The sequence below is a fragment of the Oncorhynchus keta genome, unplaced genomic scaffold (genome assembly GCF_023373465.1).
Source record: "Oncorhynchus keta strain PuntledgeMale-10-30-2019 unplaced genomic scaffold, Oket_V2 Un_contig_17270_pilon_pilon, whole genome shotgun sequence".
Taxonomy (NCBI): Eukaryota; Metazoa; Chordata; class Actinopteri; order Salmoniformes; family Salmonidae; genus Oncorhynchus; species Oncorhynchus keta.
In genome coordinates, this window is record NW_026280367.1 from 1 (window position 1) to 14,528 (window position 14,528).

The following is a 14,528-nucleotide window of genomic DNA, read 5'->3' on the forward strand; positions in this document are numbered from 1 at the left end:
GTGATTGAGTCCAGGTGAGTCTGATGAGGAGCTGATCGTGTAACGATGGTGACAGGTGTGCCTAATAATGTGCAGCCTGACGACCTTGAGCACCGTGTCAGTACCCCCTCCCTGATGCGCAGCTCCAACCGCAGGACGCTGACCAGAGGGACGGTCCCGAGGACCAGTAATGGGCTGGTCACTTCAGCTGAGGTGCGGGAGCCTGACGAACTGGGCCGAGCGCGAGAGCCTCACAAACCGGCTGAGGCGCAGGAGCCTGACGAGCCGGCCGAGGTGCGGGAGAACCTGACGAACTGGGCAGTCTGTGGGAGACTGACGAACTGGCCGAGTCGCGGGAGTCCGTCGAGCCGGCCGAGGCGCGGGGACTGTCGAGCCGGCCGGCGCGGGAGACTGTCGAGCCGGCCGGGGCGCGGGACTGTCGGGCCGGCCGGCGCGGGAGACTGTCGAGCCGGCCGAGGCGCGGGGGCTGTCGAGCCGGCCGAGGCGCGAGGCCTCACGAGTAGTCTATTTCAGATGAACAGATGCTCTGAGTTGTCCTTATTTATGCCCCTAATCTGAAAGCTATGCCATATGCCTGTGAGGCAACACTTGTTCATTTAGCAGACAAGATTTGCTTAGAGTTCCGTGGCATTCTTTTTATAGTATGGAAGAATACAATGCCTTAATGTGTTTTTGTTCTTGCTGGGCCCCAGGAAGAGTAGCCACTTCCTTGGCAGGAACTAATGGGGATCCATAATAAACCCCAGGAAGAGTAGCCGCTTCCTTGGCAGGAACTAATGGGGATCCATAATAAACCCCAGGAAGAGTAGCTGCTGCCTTGGCAGGAACTAATGGGGATCCATAATAAACCCCAGGAAGAGTAGCTGCTGCCTTGGCAGGAACTAATGGGGATCCATAATAAACCCCAGGAAGAGTAGCTGCTGCCTTGGCAGGAACTAATGGGGATCCATAATAAACCCCAGGAAGAGTAGCTGCTGCCTTGGCAGGAACTAATGGGGATCCATAATAAACCCCAGGAAGAGTAGCCGCTTCCTTGGCAGGAACTAATGGGGATCCATAATAAACCCCAGGAAGAGTAGCTGCTGCCTTGGCAGGAACTAATGGGGATCCATAATAAACCCCAGGAAGAGTAGCTGCTGCCTTGGCAGGAACTAATGGGGATCCATAATAAACCCCAGGAAGAGTAGCTGCTGCCTTGGCAGGAACTAATGGGGATCCATAATAAACCCCAGGAAGAGTAGCTGCTGCCTTGGCAGGAACTAATGGGGATCCATAATAAACCCCAGGAAGAGTAGCTGCTGCCTTGGCAGGAACTAATGGGGATCCATAATAAACCCCAGGAAGAGTAGCTGCTGCCTTGGCAGGAACTAATGGGGATCCATAATAAACCCCAGGAAGAGTAGCTGCTGCCTTGGCAGGAACTAATGGGGATCCATAATAAACCCCAGGAAGAGTAGCTGCTGCCTTGGCAGGAACTAATGGGGATCCATAATAAACCCCAGGAAGAGTAGCCGGCTTCCTTGGCAGGAACTAATGGGGATCCATAATAAACCCCAGGAAGAGTAGCCGCTTCCTTGGCAGGAACTAATGGGGATCCATAATAAACCCCAGGAAGAGTAGCCGCTTCCTTGGCAGGAACTAATGGGGATCCATAATAAACCCCAGGAAGAGTAGCCGCTTCCTTGCCAGGAACTAATGAGGATCCATAATAAACCCCAGGAAGAGTAGCCGCTTCCTTGGCAGGAACTAATGGGGATCCATAATAAACCCCAGGAAGAGTAGCCGCTGCCTTGACAGGAACTAATGGGGATCCATAATAAACCCCAGGAAGAGTAGCCGCTTCCTTGGCAGGAACTAATGGGGATCCATAATAAACCCCAGGAAGAGTAGCCGCTTCCTTGGCAGGAACTAATGGGGATCCATAATAAACCCCAGGAAGAGTAGCTGCTGCCTTGACAGGAACTAATGGGGATCCATAATAAACCCCAGGAAGAGTAGCCGCTGCCTTGGCAGGAACTAATGGGGATCCATAATAAACCCCAGGAAGAGTAGCTGCTGCCTTGACAGGAACTAATGGGGATCCATAATAAACCCCAGGAAGAGTAGCTGCTGCCTTGGCAGGAACTAATGGGGATCCATAATAAACCCCAGGAAGAGTAGCTGCTTCCTTGGCAGGAACTAATGGGGATCCATAATAAACCCCAGGAAGAGTAGCTGCTGCCTTGACAGGAACTAATGGGGATCCATAATAAACCCCAGGAAGAGTAGCCGCTGCCTTGGCAGGAACTAATGGGGATCCATAATAAACCCCAGGAAGAGTAGCCGCTTCCTTGGCAGGAACTAATGGGGATCCATAATAAACCCCAGGAAGAGTAGCCGCTTCCTTGGCAGGAACTAATGGGGATCCATAATAAACCCCAGGAAGAGTAGCCGCTTCCTTGGCAGGAACTAATGGGGATCCATAATAAACCCCAGGAAGAGTAGCCGCTTCCTTGGCAGGAACTAATGGGGATCCATAATAAACCCCAGGAAGAGTAGCCGCTTCCTTGCCAGGAACTAATGGGGATCCATAATAAACCCCAGGAAGAGTAGCCGCTTCCTTGGCAGGAACTAATGGGGATCCATAATAAACCCCAGGAAGAGTAGCCGCTTCCTTGGCAGGAACTAATGGGGATCCATAATAAACCCCAGGAAGAGTAGCCGCTTCCTTGGCAGGAACTAATGGGGATCCATAATAAACCCCAGGAAGAGTAGCCGCTTCCTTGGCAGGAACTAATGGGGATCCATAATAAACCCCAGGAAGAGTAGCTGCTGCCTTGGCAGGAACTAATGGGGATCCATAATAAACCCCAGGAAGAGTAGCCGCTTCCTTGGCAGGAACTAATGGGGATCCATAATAAACCCCAGGAAGAGTAGCCGCTTCCTTGGCAGGAACTAATGGGGATCCATAATAAACCCCAGGAAGAGTAGCTGCTGCCTTGACAGGAACTAATGGGGATCCATAATAAACCCCAGGAAGAGTAGCCGCTTCCTTGGCAGGAACTAATGGGGATCCATAATAAACCCCAGGAAGAGTAGCTGCTGTCTTGGCAGGAACTAATGGGGATCCTTAATAAACCCCAGGAAGAGTAGCCGCTTCCTTGACAGGAACTAATGGGGATCCATAATAAACCCCAGGAAGAGTAGCCGCTTCCTTGGCAGGAACTAATGGGGATCCTTAATAAACCCCAGGAAGAGTAGCCGCTTCCTTGGCAGGAACTAATGGGGATCCATAATAAACCCCAGGAAGAGTAGCCGCTTCCTTGGCAGGAACTAATGGGGATCCTTAATGAACCCCAGGAAGAGTAGCTGCTGTCTTGGCAGGAACTAATGGGGATCCTTAATAAACCCCAGGAAGAGTAGCCGCTTCCTTGACAGGAACTAATTGGGATCCATAATAAACCCCAGGAAGAGTAGCTGCTACCTTGGCAGGAACTAATGGGGATCCATAATAAACCCCAGGTAGAGTAGCTGCTGTCTCGGCAGGAACTAATGCTCATCCATAATAAACCCCAGGTAGAGTAGCTGCTGTCTCGGCAGGAACTAATGCTCATCCATAATAAACCCCAGGTAGAGTAGCTTCTGCCTTGGCAGGTAACTAATGGGGATCCATAATAAACCCCAGGAAGAGTAGCTGCTGCCTTGGCAGGAACTAATGGGGATCCATAATAAACCCCAGGAAGAGTAGCTGCTGCCTTGGCAGGAACTAATGGGGATCCATAATAAACCCCAGGAAGAGTAGCCGCTTCCTTGGCAGGAACTAATGGGGATCCATAATAAACCCCAGGAAGAGTAGCTGCTGCCTTGACAGGAACTAATGGGGATCCATAATAAACCCCAGGAAGAGTAGCTGCTGCCTTGACAGGAACTAATGGGGATCCATAATAAACCCCAGGAAGAGTAGCTGCTGCCTTGGCAGGAACTAATGGGGATCCATAATAAACCCCAGGAAGAGTAGCTGCTGCCTTGACAGGAACTAATGGGGATCCATAATAAACCCCAGGAATAGTAGCTGCTGCCTTGACAGGAACTAATGGGGATCCATAATAAACCCCAGGAAGAGTAGCTGCTGCCTTGGCAGGAACTAATGGGGATCCATAATAAACCCCAGGAAGAGTAGCTGCTGCCTTGACAGGAACTAATGGGGATCCATAATAAACCCCAGGAATAGTAGCTGCTGCCTTGCCAGGAACTAATGGGGATCCATAATAAACCCCAGGAAGAGTAGCTGCTGCCTTGCCAGGAATTAATGGGGATCCATAATAAACCCCAGGAAGAGTAGCTGCTGCCTTGCCAGGAACTAATGGGGATACGTAATAAACCCCAGGAATAGTAGCTGCTGCCTTGGCAGGAACTAATGGGGATCCATAATAAACCCCAGGAAGAGTAGCTGCTGCCTTGCCAGGAACTAATGGGGATCCATGATAAAGCCCAGGAAGAGTAGCTGCTGTCTTGACAGGAACTAATGGGGATCCATGATAAAGCCCAGGAAAGGCAGCTACTGCCTTAGCTGAGGAACTAATGGGATCCATGATAAAGCCCAGGAAGAGCAGCTACTGCCTTGGCAGGAACTAATGGGGATCCTTAATAAATAAAAATACAAATTATGGCCAAGTCAGACTATGTATGCAGCGGAATGATCAGGCCAAGATTCTAGATGTTGTGTATTGTCTGAAACAGGAACCCGACTCTGGGAGCGAAGGCTGAGTTTTCTACAGGGAAGAAGGTGATGTTTCTGGATGATAAGACCAAGCTGGAGCTATTCCTTCTGCTCAATGGGACCAGAAAGACTGGGTGTGAGTGTACTTTTAATTCATGGATTTGTCAATTAAACAATTCAAAACAACAACAAAATAATCGAACTGTTTTTATGTTAAAACTAATCTGAATATTAGTGACTGTTTTCCCTTTCCCGGATGTTAGTAACAGCCTCACGCATTCCTCTGTTGCCAGGGTGATAAAACATGGCTTCCAACGGTATCTCCGAGCCCCGACTGACTCTGAGGCCAAACCCATAGAGCAGCTGTCTACGGGTAAAGCGCATTTAAACATCTCAATACACTTTTACACAAATACACAATGAAAATACATTTTAAAAAACAAGATATTAGTTCCCAACACTTATCTTTATATCTGACTTTCATGATGGTTATGTTGTATGTTGTTAGTTACATTTATTTACATTTAAGTCATTAGACGCTCTTATCCAGAGCGACTTAGTTTGTCAATCATCTTGTCTTTATTGTATTATTTGCTTGTTGTCGGTAGTGTTATAGCGTAGGGCTTGAATCCGTATCGTGGACGTTCTGCGCTATAGTGCAATTTAAAGCAATGCTCCGCGTTTATGGAGACTGCATTCACGGTAAACGCTCAGTGGAAATGACCTTTAAATTTAAAATCGCTAGAATCGAGCTGTATTTTTTTGTCAATCGTGTTATTTTAAAGCCAAAAGGCACCTTTCCACATTTGTGTGGTCTAATGTTTTTCTTATTCTACTCATTGTCTTATAGACGTGTTTTATGAACATTAAAAACACAATGGTATTATATTCCATTCTATTCTTATTCCTCCAGAGGAAGTATCCATCACTTTGGCATTAGAGCGTTTACATAATGACTCAGAGGGGGTCCAGAGTGGTGGAACGTGAACCAGACGAACCGGGAAACATCAACGCTCGTAGCCCCAAGAATCTGTACAACGCTGGGCTGGAGCTCTATGTCTTCAGCGATCAGGTCAGCCCTCCTAGTCTGGGCTTTCTGGCTGGATACGGGTGAGTAGAACAAACATAGCATACATAGCATCACATGAAATCACACCAACACATATGTAAATCTCTACCCTGGCAGTGTTTGCTAGCCAGCCCATCATTTTCTCATCAGCCCAACATTTTTGTTTTAACACTTTTGATAAAGAAAGTGTCCTCCTATCAGCCAGCTGTCAGTGTCCTCCCACTATCGGCTAGCTGTCAGTGTCCTCCCTATCAGCTAGCTGTCAGTGTCCTCCTATCGGCTAGCTGTCAGTGTCCTCCCTATCGGCTAGCTGTCAGTGTCTCCCTATCAGCTAGCTGTCAGTGTCCTCCTATCAGCTGGCTGTCAGTGCTAGCTGTCAGTGTCATCGGTGTCCTCCTCCCTATCGGCTGGCTGTCAGTGTCCTCCCTATCGGCAGCTGTCATGTCCTCCCTATCGGCTAGCTGTCAGTGTCCTCCTATCGGCCAGCTGTCAGTGTCCTCCCCTATCAGCTAGCTGTCAGTGTCCTCCCTATCAGCTGGCTGTCAGTGTCCTCCTATCGGCTGGCTGTCCCAGTGTCCTCTATCAGCTAGCTGTCATTGTCTCCTATCGGCTAGCTGTCAGTGTCCTCTCTATCAGCTGGCTGTCAGTGTCCTCCCTATCAGCTAGCTGTCAGTGTCCTCCCTATCGGCTGGCTGTCAGTGTCCTCCTATCAGCTGGCTGTCAGTGTCCTCCCTATCAGCTAGCTGTCAGTGTCCTCTGGTAGCTGTCAGTGCTCCTCCCCTATCACTAGCTGTCAGTGTCCTCCTATCGGCTAGCTGTCAGTTTCCTTCCTATCAACTAGCTGTCAGTGTCCTCCCTATCGGCTAGCTGTCAGTTCCCTTCCTATCAACTAGCTGTCAGTTCCCCTTCCTATCAACTAGCTGTCCAGTGTCCTCCCTATCAGCTAGCTGTCAGTTCCCTTCCTATCAACTGTCAGTGTCCTCCCTATCGGCTAGCTGTCCCAGTTCCCTTCCTATCAACTAGCTGTCAGTGTCCTCCCTATCGGCTAGCTGTCAGTGTCCTCCCTATCAGCAGCTGTCAGTTCCCTTCCTCTTAGCTGTCAGTGTCCTCCCCCTATCAGCTATTATCGGTTTCCCTTCTATCAACTAGCTGTCAGTGTCCTCCCTATCGGCTAGCTGTCAGTGTCCTCCCTATCGGCTAGCTGTCAGTTCCCTTCCTATCTGCTAGCTGTCAGTGTCCTCCCTATCAGCTAGCTGTCAGTTCCCTTCCTATCAACTAGCTGTCAGTGTCCTCCCTATCAGGCTAGTGTCCTCCCTATCGTCAGCTGTCAGTTCCTTCCTATCAACTAGCTGTCAGTGTCGCGATCTGGGGCTGTTTTTCGTGGTTCAGGCTAGGGTCCCAAAGGTTCCAGTGAAGGGAAATCTTAAAGCTATAGAATACAATGACATTATAGACGATTCTGTGCTTCCAATTGTGTGGCAACAGTTTGGGAAGACCCTTTCCCTGTTTCAGCATGATAATGTCCCCTGTGCACAAAGCAAGGGCCGTACAGAAATGGTTTGTCGAGATCATTGTGGAAGAACTTGACTGGCCTGCACAAAGCCCTGACCACAATCAACCCCGTCAAACACCTTTGGGATGAATTGGAACGCCGACTGCGAGCCAGACCTAATCGCCCAACATCAGTGCCCGACTTCACTAATGCTCTTGTGGCTGATGCTGTTCACGCAGAGCAATGTTCCAACATCTAGTGGAAAGCCTTCCCAGAAGAGTGGAGGCGGTTATAGCAGCAATGTTCCAACATCTCAGTGGAAAGCCTTCTCCGAGAAGAGTGAAGGCTGTTATAGCAGCAATGTTTCAAACATCTATAGCAAAGCCTTCCCAGAAGAGTGAAGGCTGTTATAGCAGCAATGTTTCAACATCTATAGCAAAGCCTTCCCAGAAGAGTGGAGGTTGTTATAGCAACAAAGGAGGGACCATCTCCATATTAATACCCATGATTTTGGAATTAGATGTTTGATGAGCAGGTGTCCACATACTTTTGGCCATGTAGTGTATATACACGGTGCCTTCAAACATCAAAATGGAAATATGTTTTTCTATATTTTTTGTTACAAATTAATAAAAAATGAAAAGCTGAAATGTCTTGAATCCATATTCAACCCCTTTGTTATAGCGTGCCTAAATCATTTCAGGAGTAAAAATGTGCTTAACAAGTCACATAATAAGTAGATTTTCCTCATCTCTGTAACCCACACATACAAGTATCTGTAAGGTCCCTCATCTCTGTACCCCACACATACAATATCTGTAAGGTCCCTCATCTCTGTAACCCACACATACAATATCTGTAAGGTCCTCATCTCTGTACCTCACACATACAATATCTGTAAGGTCCCTCATCTCTGTAACCCACACATACAATATCTGTAAGGTCCCTCATCTCTGTAACCCACACATACAATATCTGTAAGGTCCCTCATCTCTGTAACCCACACATACAATATCTGTAAGGTCCTCATCTCTGTAACCCACACATACAATATCTGTAAGGTCCCTCATCTCTGTACCCACACACATACAATTATCTGTAAGGTCCCTCATCTCTGTACCCACACACATACAATTATCTGTAAGGTCCCTCATCTCTCGTACCCCCACACATACAATTATCTGTAAGGTCCCTCATCTCTGTACCCCCACACATACAATTATCTGTAAGGTCCCTCATCTCTGTACCCCACACATACAATTATCTGTAAGGTCCTCATCTCTGTAACCCACACATACAATTATCTGTAAGGTCCCTCATCTCTGTACCCCACACATACAATTATCTGTAAGGTCCCTCATCTCTGTAACCCACACATACAATATCTGTAAGGTCCCTCATCTCTGTACCCCACACATACAATTATCTGTAAGGTCCCTCATCTCTGTACCCCACACATACAATTATCTGTAAGGTCCCTCATCTCTGTACCCCACACATACAATTATCTGTAAGGTCCCTCATCTCTGTACCCCACACATACAATTATCTGTAAGGTCCCTCATCTCTGTACCCCACACATACAATTATCTGTAAGGTCCCTCATCTCTGTACCCACACATACAATTATCTGTAAGGTCCCTCATCTCTGTACCCCACACATACAATTATCTGTAAGGTCCCTCATCTCTGTACCCCACACATACAATTATCTGTAAGGTCCCTCATCTCTGTACCCCCACACATACAATTATCTGTAAGGTCCCTCATCTCTGTACCCCACACATACAATTATCTGTAAGGTCCCTCATCTCTGTACCCCACACATACAATTATCTGTAAGGTCCCTCATCTCTGTACCCCCACACATACAATTATCTGTAAGGTCCCTCATCTCTGTACCCCACACATACAATTATCTGTAAGGTCCCTCATCTCTGTACCCCACACATACAATTATCTGTAAGGTCCCTCATCTCTGTACCCCACACATACAATTATCTGTAAGGTCCCTCATCTCTGTACCTAACACATACAATTATCTGTAAGGTCCCTCTCATCTCAAATTCCCACACATACAATTATCTGTAAGGTCCCTCATCTCTGTACCCCACACATACAATTATCTGTAATGTCCTCATCTCTGTACCCCACACATACAATTATCTGTAATGTCCTCATCTCTGTACCCCACACATACAATTATCTGTAATGTCCTCATCTCTGTACCCCACACATACAATTATCTGTAAGGTCCTCATCCTGTACCCCACACATACAATTATCTGTAAGGTCCCTCATCTCTGTACCCCCACACATACAATTATCTGTGGTCCTCATCTCTGTACCCCCACACATACAATTATCTGTAATGTCCTCATCTCTGTACCCCCACACATACAATTATCTGTAAGGTCCCTCATCTCTGTACCCCACACATACAATTATCTGCAAGGTCCTCATCTCTGTGCCCCACACATACAATTATCTGTAAGGTCCTCATCTCTGTACCCCCACACATACAATTATCTGTAAGGTCCTCATCTCTGTACCCCACACATACAATTATCTGTAAGGTCCTCATCTCTGTACCCCCACACATACAATTATCTGCAAGGTCCTCATCTCTGTACTCCCCACATACAATTATCTGTAAGGTCCTCATTCTGTACCCCACACATACAATTATCTGTAAGGTCCTCATCTCGTACCCACACATAATTATCTGTAAGGTCCTCATCTCTGTACCCCACACATACAATTATCTGTAAGGTCCTCATCTCTGTACCCTACACATACAATTATCTGTAAGGGTCCCTCATCTCTGTACTCACACATAATTATCTGTAAGGTCCTCATCTCTGTACCCATACACCATTCGTAATATCTCTGTACCCCCACACATACAATTATCTGTAAGGTCCCTCATCTCTGTACTCCCACACATAATTATCTGTAAGGTCCTCATCTCTGTACCCCACACATAATTATCTGTAAGGTCCCTCATCTCTGTACCACACACATACAATTATCTGTAAGGTCCCTCATCTCTGTACCCCACACATACAATTATCTGCAAGGTCCCTCATCTCTGTACTCCCACACATACAATTATCTGCAAGGTCCTCATCTCTGTACCCTACACATACAATTATCTGTAAGGTCCTCATCTCTGTACCCCACACATACAATTATCTGTAAGGTCCCTCATCTCTGTACCCATACAATTATCTGTAAGGTCCCTCATCTCTGTAACATACAATTATCTGTAAGGTCCTCATCTCTGTACCCCCACACATACAATTATCTGTAAGGTCCCTCATCTCTGTACATTCCACACATACAATTATCTGTAAGGTCCTCATCTCTGTACCCCCACATACAATTATCTGTAAGGTCCCTCATCTCTGTCTGTAAGGTCCCTCATCTCTGTACCCTGTAAGGTCCTCATCCTCATACAATTATCTGTAAGGTCCTCATCTGTTACCCAACACATACAATTATCTGTAAGGTCCCTCATCTCTGTGCCCCCACACATACAATTATCTATAGGTCCCTCGTCTCTGTGCCCCACATACAATTATCTGTAAGGTCCCTCATCTCTCTGTATCTCAGGTCCCTCATCTCTGTACCCCCACATACAGTTATCCTGTAAGGTCCTCATCTCTGCCCCCACACATACAATTATCTGTAAGGTCCTCATCTCTGTACCCCACACATACAATTATCTGTAAGGTCCTCATCTCTGTACCCCCACACAGCATAATTATCTGTAATGTCCCTCATCTCTACCCCTTTTAATTATCTGTATTCCCTCATCTCTGTACCCCACACATCTATCTGTAAGGTCCCTCCACACATACAATTATCTGTAAGGTCCTCATCTCTGTGCCCCCACACATAATTATCTGTAAGGTCCTCATCTCTGTACCCCACACATACAATTATCTGTAAGGTCCTCATCTCTGTACCCCCACACATACAATTATCTGTAAGGTCCTCATCTCTGTGCCCACACATACAATTATCTGTAAGGTCCTCATCTCTGTACCCCACACATACAATTATCTGTAAGGTCCTCATACCCCACACATACAATTATCTGTAAGGTCCCTCATCTGTACCCCCACACATACAATTATCTGTAAGGTCCCTCATCTCTGTACCCCACACATACAATTATCTGTAAGGTCCTCTCATCTCTGTACCCCCACACATACAATTATCTGTAAGGTCCCTCATCTCTGTACCCCACATACAATTATCTGTAAGGTCCCTCATCTCTGTACCCCACATACAATTATCTGTAAGGTCCTCATCTCTGTACCCCCCACACATACAATTATCTGTAAGGTCCTCATCTCTGTACCCCCACACATACAATTATCTGTAAGGTCCCTCATCTCTGTACCCCACACATACAATTATCTGTAAGGTCCCTCATCTCTGTACCCCACACATACAATTATCTGTAAGGTCCTCATCTCTGTACCCCACACATACAATTATCTGCTAAGGTCCTCATCTCTGTACCCCCCACACACACAATTATCTGAAGTCCCTCATCTCTGTCGCCTGATTATCTGTAAGGTCCCTACCCCCACATACTCTGTCCCTCAGCTCACATACAATTATCTGTAAGGTCCTCATCTCTGTACCCCCACACATACAATTATCTGTAAGGTCCTCATCTCTTATCCCCCTCATCTCTGTGCCCCACACATACAATTATCTGTAAGGTCCTCATCTCTGTACCCCCACACATACAATTATCTGTAAGGGTCCCTCATCTCTGTACCCCCACATACAATTATCTGTGAGTCCCTCATCTCTGTACCCACACATACAATTATCTGTAAGGTCCTCATCTCTGTACCCCCACACATACAATTATCTGTAAGGTCCTCATCTCTGTACCCCCACACATACAATTATCTGTAAGGTCCTCATCTCTGTACCCCACACATACAATTATCTGTAAGGTCCCTCATCTCTGTACCCACACATACAATTATCTGTAAGGTCCCTCATCTCTGTACCCCCACACATACAATTATCTGTAAGGTCCTCATCTCTGTACCCCACACATACAATTATCTGTAAGGTCCCTCATCTCTGTACCCCACACATATCAATTATCTGTACCCCACACATACAATTATCTGTAGGTCCCTCATCTCTGTACCCCCACACATACAATTATCTGTAAGGTCCTCATCTCTGTACCCCCACAATTATCATACAATTATCTGTACCCACACATACAATTAGGTCCCTCATCTCTGTACCCACACATACAATTATCTGTAAGGTCCTCATCTCTGTACCCCCCACACATACAATTATCTGTAAGGTCCCTCATCTCTGTACCCCCACACATACAATTATCTGTAGGTCCCTCATCTCTGTTTACATACAATTATCTGTAAGGTCCCTCATCTCTGTACCCCCACATACAGTATCTGGAAGTCCCTCATCTCTGTACCCCACACATACAATTATCTGTAAGGTCCCTCATCTCTGTACCCCCACATACAATTATCTGGGTCCCTCATCTCTGTGCCCCCTCATCTCTGTAGGTCCCTCATCTCCACACCCCCCACACATACAATTATCTGTAAGGTCCCTCATCTCTGTCTTTTTACACATACAATTATCTGCCAAGGTCCCTCATCTCTGTTCCCACACATACAATTATCTGTAAGGTCCCTCATCTCTGTACCCCCACACATACAATTATCTGTAGGTCCTCATCTGTTCTTTTTACATACAATTATCTGTAGGTCCCTCATCTCTGTACCCCCCACACAATTATCTGTAGGGTCCCTCATCTCTGTACCCCCACATACATTATCTGTAGGTCCCCTCATCTCTGTACCCCCACATACAATTACTGTAAGGTCCCTCATCTCTGTACCCCCCACACATACAATATCTGTAAGGTCCCTCATCTGTACCCCCACACATACAATTATCTGTAGGTCCCTCATCTCTGTACCCCACACATACAATTATCTGTAAGGTCCCTCATCTCTGTACCCCACACAGCCTGAGGTATCTTAGAGGTCCCTCATCTCTGCAATGTACCCCCCACACATACAATTATCTGTAAGGTCCCTCATCTCTGTACCCCCACACATACAATTATCTGTAAGGTCCCTCATCTCTGTACCCCACACATACAATTATCTGTAAGGTCCCTCATCTCTCTTTTACACATACAATTATCTGTAAGGTCCTCATCTCTGTTTACATGCAATTATCTGTAAGGTCCCTCATCTCTGTACCCCCCACACTGGGTATCTGTAGGGTCCCTCATCTCTGGTACTTTACACATACAATTATCTGTAAGGTCCCTCATCTCTGTGCCCCCACACGCCTGATTATCTGGGTCCCTCGTCTCTGTACCCCCACACATACAATTATCTGCTAGGTCCCTCATCTCTGTACCCTACACATACATTATCTGTAGGATCCCTCATCTCTGTGCCCTCACACTATGCACTCAATTATCTGTAAGGTCCCTCATCTCTGTACTTCCACACATACAATTATCTGTAAGGTCCCTCATCTCTGTACCCCACACATACAATTATCTGTAAGGTCCCTCATCTCTGTACCCCCACACATACAATTATCTGTAAGGTCCCTCATCTCTGTACCCCCACACATACAATTATCTGTAAGGTCCCTCATCTCTGTACCCCCACACACATACTGTAAGGTCCTCATCTCTGTACCCCACACATACCTGCAAGGTCCCTCATCTCTGTACCCCCACACATACAATTATCTGTAAGGTCCCTCATCTCTGTACCCCCACAACATATCTGCAAGGTTCCTCATCTCTGTACCCCACACAATATCTGTAAGGTCCCTCATCTCTGTACCCCACACATACAATTATCTGTAAGGTCCCTCATCTCTGTACCCCACACATACAGTATCTGTAGGGTCCCTCATCTCTGTGCCCCCCACACATACAATTATCTGTAGGTCCCTCATCTCTGTACCCCCACACATACAATTATCTGTAAGGTCCCTCATCTCTGTACCCCCACACACAATTATCTGTAAGGTCCCTCATCTCTGTACTTCCTACACACGTGTCTGTAGGTCCTCATCTCTGTCACCCTCATACGAGTATCTGTGGAGTGTCCCTCATATGTATCAGTGAATTTCAGAAAGCGGTAAATCCTGGTACCAATGTATACCTCTGGCCAGCAGAGAACTTTTATTGTAGATGAAAAACGCGACGTGAATGTCCC

The 14,528-nt window shown here is 46.7% G+C and overlaps 1 long non-coding RNA gene across 19 annotated transcripts; it reads left to right on the top strand.

Annotated features, from left to right (window-relative positions):
- The first annotated feature begins 8,552 nt into the window (after window positions 1-8,552).
- Window positions 8,553-14,199, top strand: LOC127919629 (uncharacterized). 19 transcript variants are annotated; one of them, XR_008103520.1, is made up of 9 exons: window positions 8,553-8,612; window positions 8,653-8,857; window positions 8,898-8,979; window positions 9,022-9,103; window positions 9,146-9,268; window positions 11,655-11,736; window positions 13,374-13,456; window positions 13,823-13,947; window positions 14,019-14,088. It is a non-coding gene; the product is annotated as an uncharacterized LOC127919629 (long non-coding RNA). The 19 variants fall into 19 exon arrangements; XR_008103515.1 differs by having other exon boundaries at window positions 8,898-9,103; window positions 13,374-13,415; XR_008103528.1 differs by lacking the exon at window positions 11,655-11,736 and adding an exon at window positions 12,283-12,324 and having other exon boundaries at window positions 8,898-9,103; window positions 9,146-9,227; window positions 13,374-13,415.
- Window positions 14,200-14,528: the final 329 nt, after the last annotated feature.